The sequence below is a fragment of the Phyllostomus discolor genome, chromosome 6 (genome assembly GCF_004126475.2).
Source record: "Phyllostomus discolor isolate MPI-MPIP mPhyDis1 chromosome 6, mPhyDis1.pri.v3, whole genome shotgun sequence".
NCBI classification, from domain to species: Eukaryota; Metazoa; Chordata; class Mammalia; order Chiroptera; family Phyllostomidae; genus Phyllostomus; species Phyllostomus discolor.
In genome coordinates, this window is record NC_040908.2 from 24,408,560 (window position 1) to 24,421,718 (window position 13,159).

Consider the following 13,159-nt stretch of genomic DNA (forward strand, 5'->3'; position numbering starts at 1 on the left):
TTTTATGTACCAGTAACAAATTTACAATATTTATGTATCATAGAAGGCCAAGAATCTTTGCCATTGACAATATCTGAAGTATCATCTTCTTCAATTTCTACATCACCAGTATCTTCTAAAGAGTCACTTTCCTCATTCCAGTAAATTTCATTGTCCTTAGTTCCATCCACAGTATTGCTGATGCTGCATCTTTTAAATGATTTCACAACCACTTCCTTCTTGACGCTGTTCCATAATCTTAGGATCCAATCACAAACCTGCGTGATAGATGCTTTCTTGATCCTGCCTGTAGGTGCTAAATCACTACCAGCCGACTGCAAGCATGACGTCCACTCTTTCTTCATTAAGGCCTTAAAGGGCTTGTTTACTGACACATCAAGAGGTTGTAGTTGACTGATTAGCCCACCAGGTATCACAGCAAGTTGGGTTTTCAAGTCCACTGCGATTGCTTTTGGGCTTTGTGTCACGTGGTCTCTGAAGTGATCAAAAACAAGTAAAGCTGGTTTTTCAAGTAACCCTCCAGGCCTTTGTGACCAGACTTTGTTAAACCATATTTTCATGCCTTCTTCATTCATCCATCCTTTTTCATGCACGTGGACAATATCTCCATTTGGAATCTTTTCTTTTGTAAACATTTTTCTTTTAAAGATGACCATAGGTGGTAGCTTTGTCCCATCTGCACAACAGGCTAGAACAATAGTGAAATGTGTTTTCTCACAACCACTAGTTGTGGCCACTAACAGCCACTGTCTTAGCTCCTTTGATGCCCACAGTTCTGTTGGATGGCACATCAGTGTGAGTGGGACCTCATCCATGCCAGCAATTTGGGACAGCTCAGAGTTGTAGTTTTTCAAAGACAGATAACATAAGGATGAAATTCCAAAACTTGATTCTCATAGCCTGCTGGAAGTTTTTAGGCAAGTTTCGTTCATGTCCTCATACTCAAACCTTCTCTCTTCATAGAGTTAAAGCGGCACTTAGGTGTCCCTGAGAAATCATCAAAGTTTTTCTTCTCATGCAATCCTTTCACCTTCTTCTTGTGCCATCTTGGTCAAAACAGAGGTCCCAGTTGGACACTGCTCCAGAAACAGGTCTTCACCTCCTGCTCCACCTCCGGCCACGTCAGAGGCTTCCCTCGCATTGCCTTCTTCTGTCCTGGCATCTGAAGGAGCTTTTCTTCTGCTGCCCGAAATCTACTGACACTTGCTGTGGGAGGAGGTCCAGAGAGTCTCTCAGCAGCTCTGTTGCAATGCTTTCTAGCACATTGAATAACTTTTAGGCCAAAGCTTGCACTGTGTGAACACTGTTTCAATATTTTCCAAGGGATTTCCAAAAACTTCTCCCACCTAAAGTGTGTGAAGAGAACTGTCGTGCTGTTCACCCTGTGGTCATAGAGTCGACATCCCCTGTCTTATCAAGCAGATAACAATCGGCCTCCTCTGTCTCACTCTGTGGACAATAATACATCACCCTTCATTTCCTTTCACTGGATTCTTGGCCAAAACTGCTTTCACTGAAAGTTCATCGTAAATTCAACAAAACTGATGATCATATTCCAGGGTATTAATTTGCATATGGATATCATTATTGCTTTCTAGAGTTATACTTTTAATGCATAAGCACAAGAAAAAGAATTAAAAACATTTATATAGATATAGAATTAGTACTACACATGTATAATGCACATCCTTATTTTTCCCTCAAAAAGTTGGGCAAAAAAGTGCACATTATACACAGGAAAATATGGTAGGTAGGAACTAAAGGGAGGGCAGAGGCATCCCAAAGTAGCATCGGTTAGCTTAAATAGATAACTCTTAAAATCAAGCAATTTAGTTAAGATATTTTAAAATATCAATAAATCAGCTAAAAGCTTTACTAGCTGTTAGCAGATGAAAACTACCAAGGCTTGAACTAAAAGAGAAAATTTTAAAAAAATTGAAAATAATATAGAAAGTTTGCATTCAGCTAGATGAAAATTGAAAATTAAGTTGTTAGGAACTTATTAAGACACACACAATTATTGTTCTTTAAATTCTTATCTATAATTGGTATCCCATTTCATATATTTTCATAGAATAAGTTTATTGACAATTATGTTGCTGTTTACACAGTTTCTTTAAAAAATATTTATTACTAAGTATATAAGATTAGTATTATAATAGGCCAGTGAATTGCCAAGTTCATCATACTTAAAACAACAGCAATAATGTTGTAAGCAATAATAAAGGGACAAAAAAAGAGTACCTACAATTTATCAAATGCCTCCTGTGAATCAGAATTTGTACATGCATTATCTGAAATGCACTAATGAACATGACTAAATACCAGACATGAATCATTTCTGATGAACAGGTGAGAAATCCAAAACTCACTGAAGCTTAGGTAATTTTCTTTGGCTTTCTAAGTGACAGCATGCAGAATCAATCCTTTCTGAATTTCAAACCTGTGTTCTTGGACTTAAGAAAATCTAGAAATTTATGCAAAGTACCAAAGAAGTTATTATCAAACCTTTGAACATCCAATTGCTATTTACCATGGTGTTATGATTCATTCAAATATAGAATTCCTCTAGATGAACTTCTGACTTTTTCTTAAATACATAACAGATCAGCAAGGCCAAATTCTGCAGTTTATTTACTAAATACATACATGGAGGTTACTCTGTACTGGAAACTATTCTAAATACTTTAGGAATATTCACTCACGTAATCCTCATAACACTCCTATGAGGCAAACACTATTATTGTCTCCACCTGACAGATGAGGAAACTGAAGCGCACAGAAGTTCAGTGACTGAGCTGAGGTTACACAGCTGGCAGATGGCAGGGCTGAGCGTTGAACGTAGGCAGTTTGGTTGGAAGCCAGCGCTGTTCCCCAGTCACTGAGCACCTTCATGAATGCACATAGTAAATTTAAATGGGGAGTCTCAAAGGTCATTAAATATCTATTTCCCCCACTAGTCCTCTCTACTAGATGACATTATCCTTTGCCATGTGTTCAGTTTAAGACAAGGAAAGGAACTAATGGTTACACTTAGCTACCACTTGTGTCTCATTATACCCTACTCTTGGAATTCACAATGTGGAGTCTTGCAACAGAGAAAACCCTTTTTTGTTTAATCCAGAGTTCTCCAAGTGTAGCCGAGTATGAAAACGTCAAGAAAATTTAGAACCTCAATGGATATCTGGGAAATCCCTCATAAGAACTCAGGATCTGTGACAACTTTTAATTTTTGAACATTAGGAGAAAAAAAGAACAACCATCTTTCTAAGGCTCCGTTTTCTTACTTGTAAAATGGGAATCAAAACAGCCCCTTGCTTGAAGGCTACTGGGGTGACAAAGCAACTGCGTCACTTAGGAATCTCATGTCACGAGCAGCCTCCTACAAAAATTTCCAGACTGATTTTCAGCTGTTTTCATTCCAAGGACAGGTTATTTTGAATATTTCTAACCCTCCCCCAACACCCATGCCAAAAAGCGAAATTCTCCCTCTTCTTCCAGAAACTTGGACAAGTCCTGATGCCTTCTCAGCCTCAGAATGGGAAGAATTCATTTGACTGGGTTGTTACTATTGAATAGAGAATCGAAAATCCATCTCCATACCTGGAATAGTGCTCAGGTCTAAACTGCACTTGAACACAGTTTCTTTGAGAAAATGGTGCCAAACATCAAAAGCCCCAACTTTATTTTTAGAACCCTGAGCTCTCTTCTCGGGAGGCAACACTATTCTCCTCCACACTCATTTCTGCAGCTGACACTTCTGGTTTAAATCCTAAGCCTACCAGATCACCTTGAGAACTGTTCTGCAGCAGAAATTATTTTTTTCAAAGAAATTTATCTCATAGTGACAGCAAAATGCCACTATCCTCAAAGCAAAATTCTTTAAACAAAACCAGACAAAGCCATCTTTGTCATTTCTTCTCCTGCTGTGATGGGCATGGTCTCCGCACACCACATGGCTCCCTCTTCTTTTCATCCTCTACTCACTACACTGCACATGTCGTTAAATGCACCAGCATGGAAGACGGACAAAAGTCATGCTTGTCTGGAGTGAATGTTCAAAGCTGCCACGGCAACCTCAGGCAAAATAATATTTTCTTGATTCATCATCGAGTTCTGAATCATAAATCAAATGTGTGCAGCAAGCAATACGCCCTACAACCAAAGCAAGTAGAACATAATGTGATATGGATGACTTGGAGGGAAGGGAAAGTAGTTCTTTATTTATGGTCTTGGCTCAGGAACGATGATAAGCATATGCTCCGGAATGTTCCCATTCATTCATTTTCTCCCTGCTCTTCTTTCTTCCCTGTATCCTCCCCACCTAGTAGAGAGTAAAAAGGAAAAATTTTCCAGAGAATGACCTGAGGCTATGAGAGCACCCTAATCCTTTGCTTTCCCTTTCTTACGCATCCTGTGCTTTTCATCTCTAGCTCTAGTCCAAACCTCTGCTGAGCCAAATCGTATCCGAAGGACTGTTTTAAAGCTGTCCATTTCGAACTGGGTGTGGTGTGTGTGATGGGGACAGGGCAGGGACTCTAACATGCCACACCTTCTTGAGTCAATAATTGTGATCTAAGATTTGAGAAGAAATAGGAAATTACTTTTATATAATAAGCAAATAACAATGTATAATGAAGTAACAAAATTCTGGTGCCTTTTGAAGATAAAATGTCTTGACTTTTAATGCTTATAGAGGTCTAGCAAGAAACTATCCTTGGCATTGTTAAAAATTCAGCCCCTGCTGTCCGATAAATCTTGTTCTACCACTGCATAGAGGTTTCATCTTGAGCAAGTCATAGAATATCTCCAAGCTTCATTTCCCCCCTACAGGTAAGATGCAAATAAAATAATACCCACTTCCCAAAAGTTTTGTCAGAATTAAATGAGTTGAAGCCTTGCCTAGAGTAAGCACATAATAGAACTTATTAAATCATTTTTCATCAGACTTCTGTCCTTACGTGATTACTCCCCTCAAACTTCTATTGTTTAGGTAGATGAGTTAAAGAAACTCCACTCGTTGGTTGACTTTTGAAAAAAATACAATTAAAAATTTAGAGAGAAAAGACAAGAAAAATATGGAACTGACAGCTAAGGTTCAAAAAGCCAGTGAGAATGTTAACCTTATCTGTTAAAACTAATCACTATTTACTGCTAAGTACTGAATATAAAAGATAAAGTGATGATAAAAAGAAAAAAAGAAAACAGAGAACACATTGATTATTAGATACAACTTACAAATGTTGTTAGAGAAACCTTAAATTTATTAATATAACAACACCACTTTTTATATAACCGGAGTCTTTATAAATTGTATGTAAAACAAGTATTCACTTATCCCATTTTTATTTTAAATTTCCAGTTCTGGTACAAAGGAACTGTTCTTACGGTGGAACAAAAGAAAGGAACACCCAGCGCTTGGAGTCAGACATTCCGGCAGTGAGGCAAAGCTCTCTTCGTGGTACTTGTTATGTAACCGTGAGCAATTTATATGCGTTCTTTCTTCTGCTTCTTCGTATATAAAATGGGCATCACTCCATCTGCCTTACAGAATAATTTTTTGAATTCAATACAATGTTATAGGTAAACTGTGTGTATATATTTATTCAGGAACTCTTTGCTGAGTACAGATGTTGTATAATGTACACACAAGGAACTGAGAATAAAGTAACACATTTGATAGATAGGCTCCGGCCCTAGGAACTTACCTCTAGCTGGGGAAGGCCTATGAATTGAAAATGTGCAATGGCGAAGACGTACAGGAGTTCAGGAAATCTTTCACCGGAAGTTCTGACATAGACTGGGGGCTCAGGAATTTGCCCAGAGCAACAGGGCTTCTAGTGGGACCCACGTCAGGAAGCCTGCCAATTTGTCTCATCACTCCCAGTACATTTTTTTGAATGTCATAGGTAAAAGAATGAATAAGTAAGTTAACAACTAAGTGTGTAGATGTTTACTGGGAAAAGGAGAGGAATGGGGGGAAGAGGATGCCCAGGCCCATAGAACAGCACGTGTAAATGACCCAGGAGCATGTGCTGTGCTCCAGAAATGGTACTAATGATTATAAAGAAGTATTTTCACAGAAATAATATTTTGTTCTAGCTCAAACAGAAACCCCAGTAGAGGTGTTAGTGTTGTAAGGAATAGATGCTAAGACATAAGGACAGCCTTTTGGGTCACTTATTAGAGTAGAGACTCTCCAGGAGGACTGGGCACGGATTTCCTGCTCTGCTAGATTATGTACAAGAGCTCCTCAGATAAGTCCCTTTTCTGGTTTAAAACTGCTCTGCTAGCACTCAGGGAAAGCGATCCCAAGGGTTAGCAAATAGATCCTTCTAGGCAAATCATTTTTCATTATGCTTTATGGAATGCGCAGTGGCTAACCTATGTTGAGTTGGCTTGTTATAAATATTTTCACAAAAATTTTATATATTTAATAATAAGAGTGCATTTTATATATAGCACTATTTTACCTTATTGTGCTATTTCATATTTATCTTAACTATCGTGACAATTTCTCATAACTTTCATGCATTTCTTTTTTTAAATGAGGTAGCTGAGGCATAACTCTTGAACCCTCAGCTTCCTGACTTTTAATATCCAATAAAAACAAAACAGTTTTTATGACCTAATCAAGGAGGGCCTCTGCATCCCCCTCCTCCCGCCCCTCACTCTCTCTTATATGTGTGTGGTGAATGGATGAAATGTATTGCTAAACTAGGCTATTACCAACACCATTATAAATAGGAGCAACTGATGCTGGTGATTAGACAGCTTTCAAATCACTGTCAATTGCCTTATCATGTCTGCTGCACCTGGTAATGCTAAATATCTCATGCCTCATCAAGAGTCAAACAACTAAAGAGCAGTTGATCCAGGACTGGAATCAAGATCGACAATGATCTTTGGAAACAACCATGAAAACTATTCAGTTTCTCATTTTCTAAGACAAACAGTCTTTACTAATGTTCCAGGAGGAAGCTGTGCTGCCCTCACCAAGGGCCATGATACGTGTGTGGCTCTAAGGATGAGCATGACTGCCTGTGGTCCGGCATGGGGTGGGTAGAAGTACAACCAGAGAACCATCTCAAAGGAGCTTTTTGCCACTCAGAAATTTAAATTGTGCCTAGTTTAATGCTGTTACATTTTAGGTTGTTTCAAAAATCTAAACTAAATGCAATCTCTTGCACCTTGTTAATATTTTCTTATCTGTTTATGGGCTTATTGGAAAGGCCTAAAACTGTGTTGATGCCTGACAAACTCTTAAACTAAGGGAACCCTGAAGTCAAGGTCTATTAAAATACTGTAAGGGAACCCTTGTGTCTAAGAAATTGACATTCCAATGTGCTGATCACATTCCTTTTTTTAATGAAGGAACGTTTCCACTCAAGGGTTCCCACAAGAACAGCTCTATAAATCTAAATTTTGTTCTGGTAGACATGAACTCTTAAGTGTTACCTCTTGAAGCTGGTGGAATGTAAAATGTATCCATTGATATCTGCATATAATAGAGTCTGTTCTTTATTATCCTTTTGAATGGGGGATAGGAGAGACAATACTGAAGAGAACATATTGAAAGCATATATATCTTTGGTGTTAAAATAGTTTTGAATAAGGATACCAGACTGAGGAGACCTGAATCAAATGAAGAGAACTCACTGTACAAGTCTGGTTCGTTAGCATATATGTCTTTACCTGTTTTTGTTTTATTTGTCTGTTTTCTTAAACTGAGGGATAAAACAATTTACTGTTTCATAGCACTATAAGAAGAAAAGGAAATGAATGAGCTCTCTGTCTCATCTCTCTCTCCCCTTTCTCTTCTGATGTACTTGTTCACATGTTCCCTAGGGCTGAAAGATGATTGTCCTAACTTAGGGTGCATTTCTGTGAACAGTCATCTTAGCAATGAAGATTTGCTTACGTTAGGGCACTAATCCTCTACTTACTACTTTAATAAAGACCTTTAATTTTATGCTGCTTTACAAGCATTTCAACATGTATGATCCCAGATAATCCTCCAAAGAACACGAGAATGGGATGGGTGAGCCTTGTTTTGTAGTCATGGAGGCAGTACTTGTTTCCACTTGAAATACGGAGATGCAGAAAGGACAGGAGCCATGGCCACGCTCACCCAGCTAGCAACATTCAAAAGGTAAACATCTTGCTAACTGGCCTCTTGTTTCACCTTATGTTTCTTTCGCCTCTATTGTTATCTTTATTGATTATCTAATTAGTAATATCCGAAATCTGTATCTGTCCTGGAAAAATTGAACTAAAAGGAACGTGTTTCATGGACACCTACAACAGTGTGGTGATGGGGGGGGGGCGGGGCAGGGCAGTATAAGAGGACTATATGGTAATGGAAAAAAATACAATTAAATAATCATTTTATAAAAGACATTTTCAGGCCCTGGCTGGTGTAGCTCAGTGGACTGAGCACGGGCTGCGAACCAAAGTGTCGCAGGTTCGATTCCCAGTCAGGGTACATGCCTGGGTTGCAGGCCATGATCCCCAGCAACCGCACATTGATGTTTCTCTCTCTCTCTTTCTCCCTCCCTTCCCTTTCTAAAAAATAAATAAATAAAATCTTTAAAAAAAAAAAAAGACATTTTCCAGTCAAGTCAAACCTTAGTGTTTTAACTATTTCTCAATCCTCTTTGGAACCACCCAATTCAGTTAAGGGGCCTGCCATCCCATGATTGGGGCTGCCTCTCCCCGTGGCGACCTGCACCTGGGAGTCTCCTGCCGGTTCCAGGCACAGCCAGATCACCCCGCCCCTCTGGGCAGACTCCCACAGACATGCCCTGCGGCCACAGAGCTCTCACAAACCCTCCTCAGCAACAGATTCTCTTTTCCTAAACTTCCGGTCTGTACTATTTGTACTGCTTGTTTCTCTACGAAAAGATACTTCCTTTTAAATGTTTTTGTTGGGTAACAACTTATAATGGTATTTGTGTGTCTAAATATAGACAATTCCCCCACCTCAAACAGTATACCTTTCTTTGCTAAAAAGAATATGTGTTATATCATTGTTTTTAACGTGGTGATTTTTCCATGCCAACTGATCCTCAATACATATCTGAAGAATGAGTCAACATTCTGCAAATGGCAACAAAATAGGCAAATGAAACTTGAAAGCAAGATTTGGGGTGGGTATCTTCATTGTATTCTGGCAAATCAACTGGTATTCCTGATTTACTAGCACATTCTATAGCAATTAAGTGAAATACATACAATTGATTCAATCTGCAGGGACTTTGAATAATTTATTAAATATATTTCATGGTAGGTGCTTTAGGCATTGAGATATATAAGTAATTATCAAGAATCTTTCTAAATAAAAATTACCTGTTTAGCATTAAACATTTTGATAGACAGAATGATGTACCTCACCAAAAAGAGATATTCACATGCAAAAGTTTTGAACTATTCAGTATGTTCTCTTATGTGGGGAAAGGGACATTGCAGATATAATTAAGCTAAGGGCCTTCCAATGCAGTGATTATCCTGGATAAACCAGGTGGACCCAGTGAAACCCCACAAGTCCTTGGAAGAAAGTGCTTTGAAGATAGAGGAAGGAGCTACTAACCAAATACTGCAAGTGGTCTCAAGAAACTACAAAAAGCAGGGAACTAGCCTCTCTCTTGAAGTCTCCAGAAGGAACACAACCATTCTCACATCAAGCAAAATTTTAGAATCCTGAACTCTAGAACTGTGAGAAAATAACTTTATATTGTTTTAAGCCACAATATGTGTTGTGGCTTAAAACAGACCTTTTAGAGCAGAATAGCAAACTAATATAAACAAAATGAAGATATTCTCTTTATAATAAAATCAAGTTAAAACTTAAATTACTTACAATGTTGTTCTCCACAACACTGAGTTTTCATTGTGTTGCTCACTGACATTCAGACGCTGATACCCAGAGCTTGAGCTGACCTCTGAAAATCTGAATCCCATTCCCAGATTTAGTATTTCAGTCTCATAAACACACAAAAACTGATAGAACTCCAAAAAACTTAAAGATTTCAAGATTAAATGCAGCATCACTGAATAATATTCATAGCTAACCTAAAATTTGGATTTACACGGTTTACATCTATCTTATCAGTTTAGTGAAACATGAGGTAGTTCTCTTTGTTACTGATTAAATGTACACTGATTAGGTGCTCACGGACTTCGGGGCAATTATGTTTGGTATTTCCCATTGGTTTCTTTCCCCATAGCCATTATTATTATACTGAGTTCTGTTAGAGCTGATAAGAAAATACTTAATTAATGACTGGTCTTTCATTTTCCTTAGGTAATTTCATGGTTATCAAGTTTGTTTGGGGAACTGACATGGTGATAAAACCTCAAACAAAACAAAACAAAACAAAACTGAACACAGTCCGTTGTGCAGGCCCTGTCGGGAAATTTGTTCTTACAACTTCAGCAAGCTCTCCTCTCTCCCCTAAGAAAACGTACACTAATTCGTGGTATCCTCTCAGTTAAAAAAAAAACCAGTTCTTTTACATTTAGGTTAAATAAATCTGGTACATTTAAACAACGGATATTATTCAGCCATATAGGAATAAAATTATAGATGTAAATATATTGACATGACATGGATAAATGTTCTTGATAGATGGTAAAGTAATGTAAAGCACATTGCAAATCAGTCTACAGAGTAGCAGTCCACAATCTTTTTAGTTTCAAGACTCTTTTCCCCACATGACACCAAAAATACTTAGTTTATGGGGATTTTATTTACTCATGGTTATTTGAAGTTAAAACTGAGACATATTTAGCCCTGGCTGGTGTAGCTCAGTGGATTGAGCATGGGCTGTGAACCAAAGTGTTGCAGGTTCGATTCCCAGTCAGGGCACATGCCTGGGTTGCAGGCCACAGCCCCCAGCAACTGTACATTGATGTTTCTCTCTCTCTCTCTCTCTCTCTTTCTCCCTCCCTTCCCTCTCTAAAAAATAAATAAATAAAATCTTAAAAAAAAAACAAAACTGAAACATATTTACTATACTTATTAAATCATTTAAAACAACCATAGGTGTCATCACATATTTACATTAAAACATATTTTGTAAAAATAATTATATTTTCTAAGATAAATAATAATGTAGTGAGAACAGTGACATTGTTTTGCATTTTGCAAATATCTTTCATGTCGTATGTAATAGAGGATAGCTAGACTCTCATATCTGCTTCTGCCTTCTAGCCTCAGCAAACTCACTCGACATTTGTGAGACAATAAAAGTAAAAAAGGCAAATAACATCTTAGCATCATGACGGAAACAGTTTTGACGTCACAAACCTCATGGGAGGACCTGGGAGGCCTCCAGAGGCCCCTGGACCGGAGTTTGAGACCCGCGTGCTCTCTGTATCTATACATAAATCTCTCTCTCTGTCTCTCTCTCTGTCTCTCTCTCTGTCTCTCTCTCTCTCGTCCTTAGGAAAAGTTGTGGGGATATTTTGATCACATTAAATATTATTAACTACTAGAGCTACTACTACTGCTATCCAGGAGAGTTATAGCACTATTCACAGTTAACACAAGTGTTAAATATGTTCCAAGCATCACAATAGGCACTTAAAAAACTTCTGAGGCAGATCACCTCACTGCAGGAGAGACACCCATGTTTACAGGTGAGGAAACCGATGGGAATAAGTATCTTACCTTTTAGTGGGAGAACCAAGTTTTTACTCCAGCATGTCTACTCTGGAACCCATGTTATATGTTGTAATTATAAAATAAAAGGGAAAAATTAGTAAACAGAACACTGAAGTATATATATGTATGTATTTGCAAGTATGTGTTCCTGCATACTTGCAAAGTTTTGTGCCTCTTTGCAAATCTAAGCTCACTGAGGGTAGGCAAATATCCAGTAATGGATGATATTCTAAATTGTAAGCAAGTCCATGTTAGCATTTGTTCCTAATGAGTTCTTCTGTTTCCAATGATATGGAAATATTTTTCCCATTTGCATCATGTGGGGAAAGGTTTTATTTTTAGTCACATGAAAATGAGTCAAATATTTTTAGAAGAGTTTTTAAACTCTTAGAACATCTTTTTAAATGATTCATTATAAAATAAGTAATTTGTAGCTATCTTTCCAATAAGAGTTCTGGCTTGGAAATATTTCTTAATATTTTTAAACATGTTTTCCAGAAAATTAATCAAATCAATAATTTACTCTTCATTCATTTAGAATAAGTTGTTTTAGTTTTTTAAGCCATCCATATGCATTATCAAATGAGGATGGCATTGATAAATTTTACAATTAATGTTAAAAACAGACTTGACTTCAGCCCTGGCTGGTATGGCCCAGTGGACTGAGTGCCAGCCTGCGAACCAAAGAGTCACCAGTTCCATTCCCAGTCAGGGCACATGCCGGGTTTTGGGCCCGGTCCCCAGTAGGGGGTATGTGAGAGGCAACCACACAGTGACGTTTCTCTCCTACTCTTTCTCCCTCATTTCCCCTCTCTCTACAAATAAATAAATAAAATCTTAAAAAACAGATTAGATTTTAAATCAGTTCTAAATCTCATATCTAAATCAGCCATTCATGTATCCCCATAAATGCTCAATAAATGGTATAGATGCCAGACATATGTGTGCATTTTTCTGGCAATAGATACACAAACTTTATCAGGTTTATCAGTGACTCAGAAGGGTTAAAAATCACTCTCTTGATCCAAATTCAATGCATCATGAAATGTGTCTAAATTATTTTTGATAGTATACTTTTCCTTGCTTTATACCCATATTGACAAAAACATTTGCTTTAAAAAATACTTTTCAAAACCAATTACATGCATTTGTAACAGTTTACCATTCATTTATATACACAGAATCATCTACGACAGCAGGTTATTCTATCAAAAATTTTTAAATACAGTGAAAATAATAAAAGGAAAAAAATTGAAAAAGCTAATTTAAAACAAAATACTTGAATCAGCAGCTAAAAATATAAGGACTTTTGAGATGAATTTCTATTTTAATTTAAAATAAATTAAATTTCCCCTCATACAATAATATTCTGAATTGTTATGCCCAGTGAATCAATATTTTACAGTGCTTTGCTTTGACTAAAACCCATCATGAATAAAATTATTTTTAAAGGTTGTTATAAATCCTCTTACTTTGTTCCTGGAAGGAATTATT

At 37.4% G+C, this 13,159-nt stretch overlaps 1 long non-coding RNA gene across 1 annotated transcript; it reads right to left on the reverse strand.

Annotated features, from left to right (window-relative positions):
• Positions 1-509: 509 nt before the first annotated feature.
• Positions 510-9,887, reverse strand: LOC118501065. The gene is made up of 3 exons (XR_004903636.1): positions 9,875-9,887; positions 4,682-4,689; positions 510-713 (listed from the first exon to the last, which is right to left on the reverse strand). It is a non-coding gene; the product is annotated as an uncharacterized LOC118501065 (long non-coding RNA).
• Between the last annotated feature and the right edge of the window lie 3,272 nt (positions 9,888-13,159).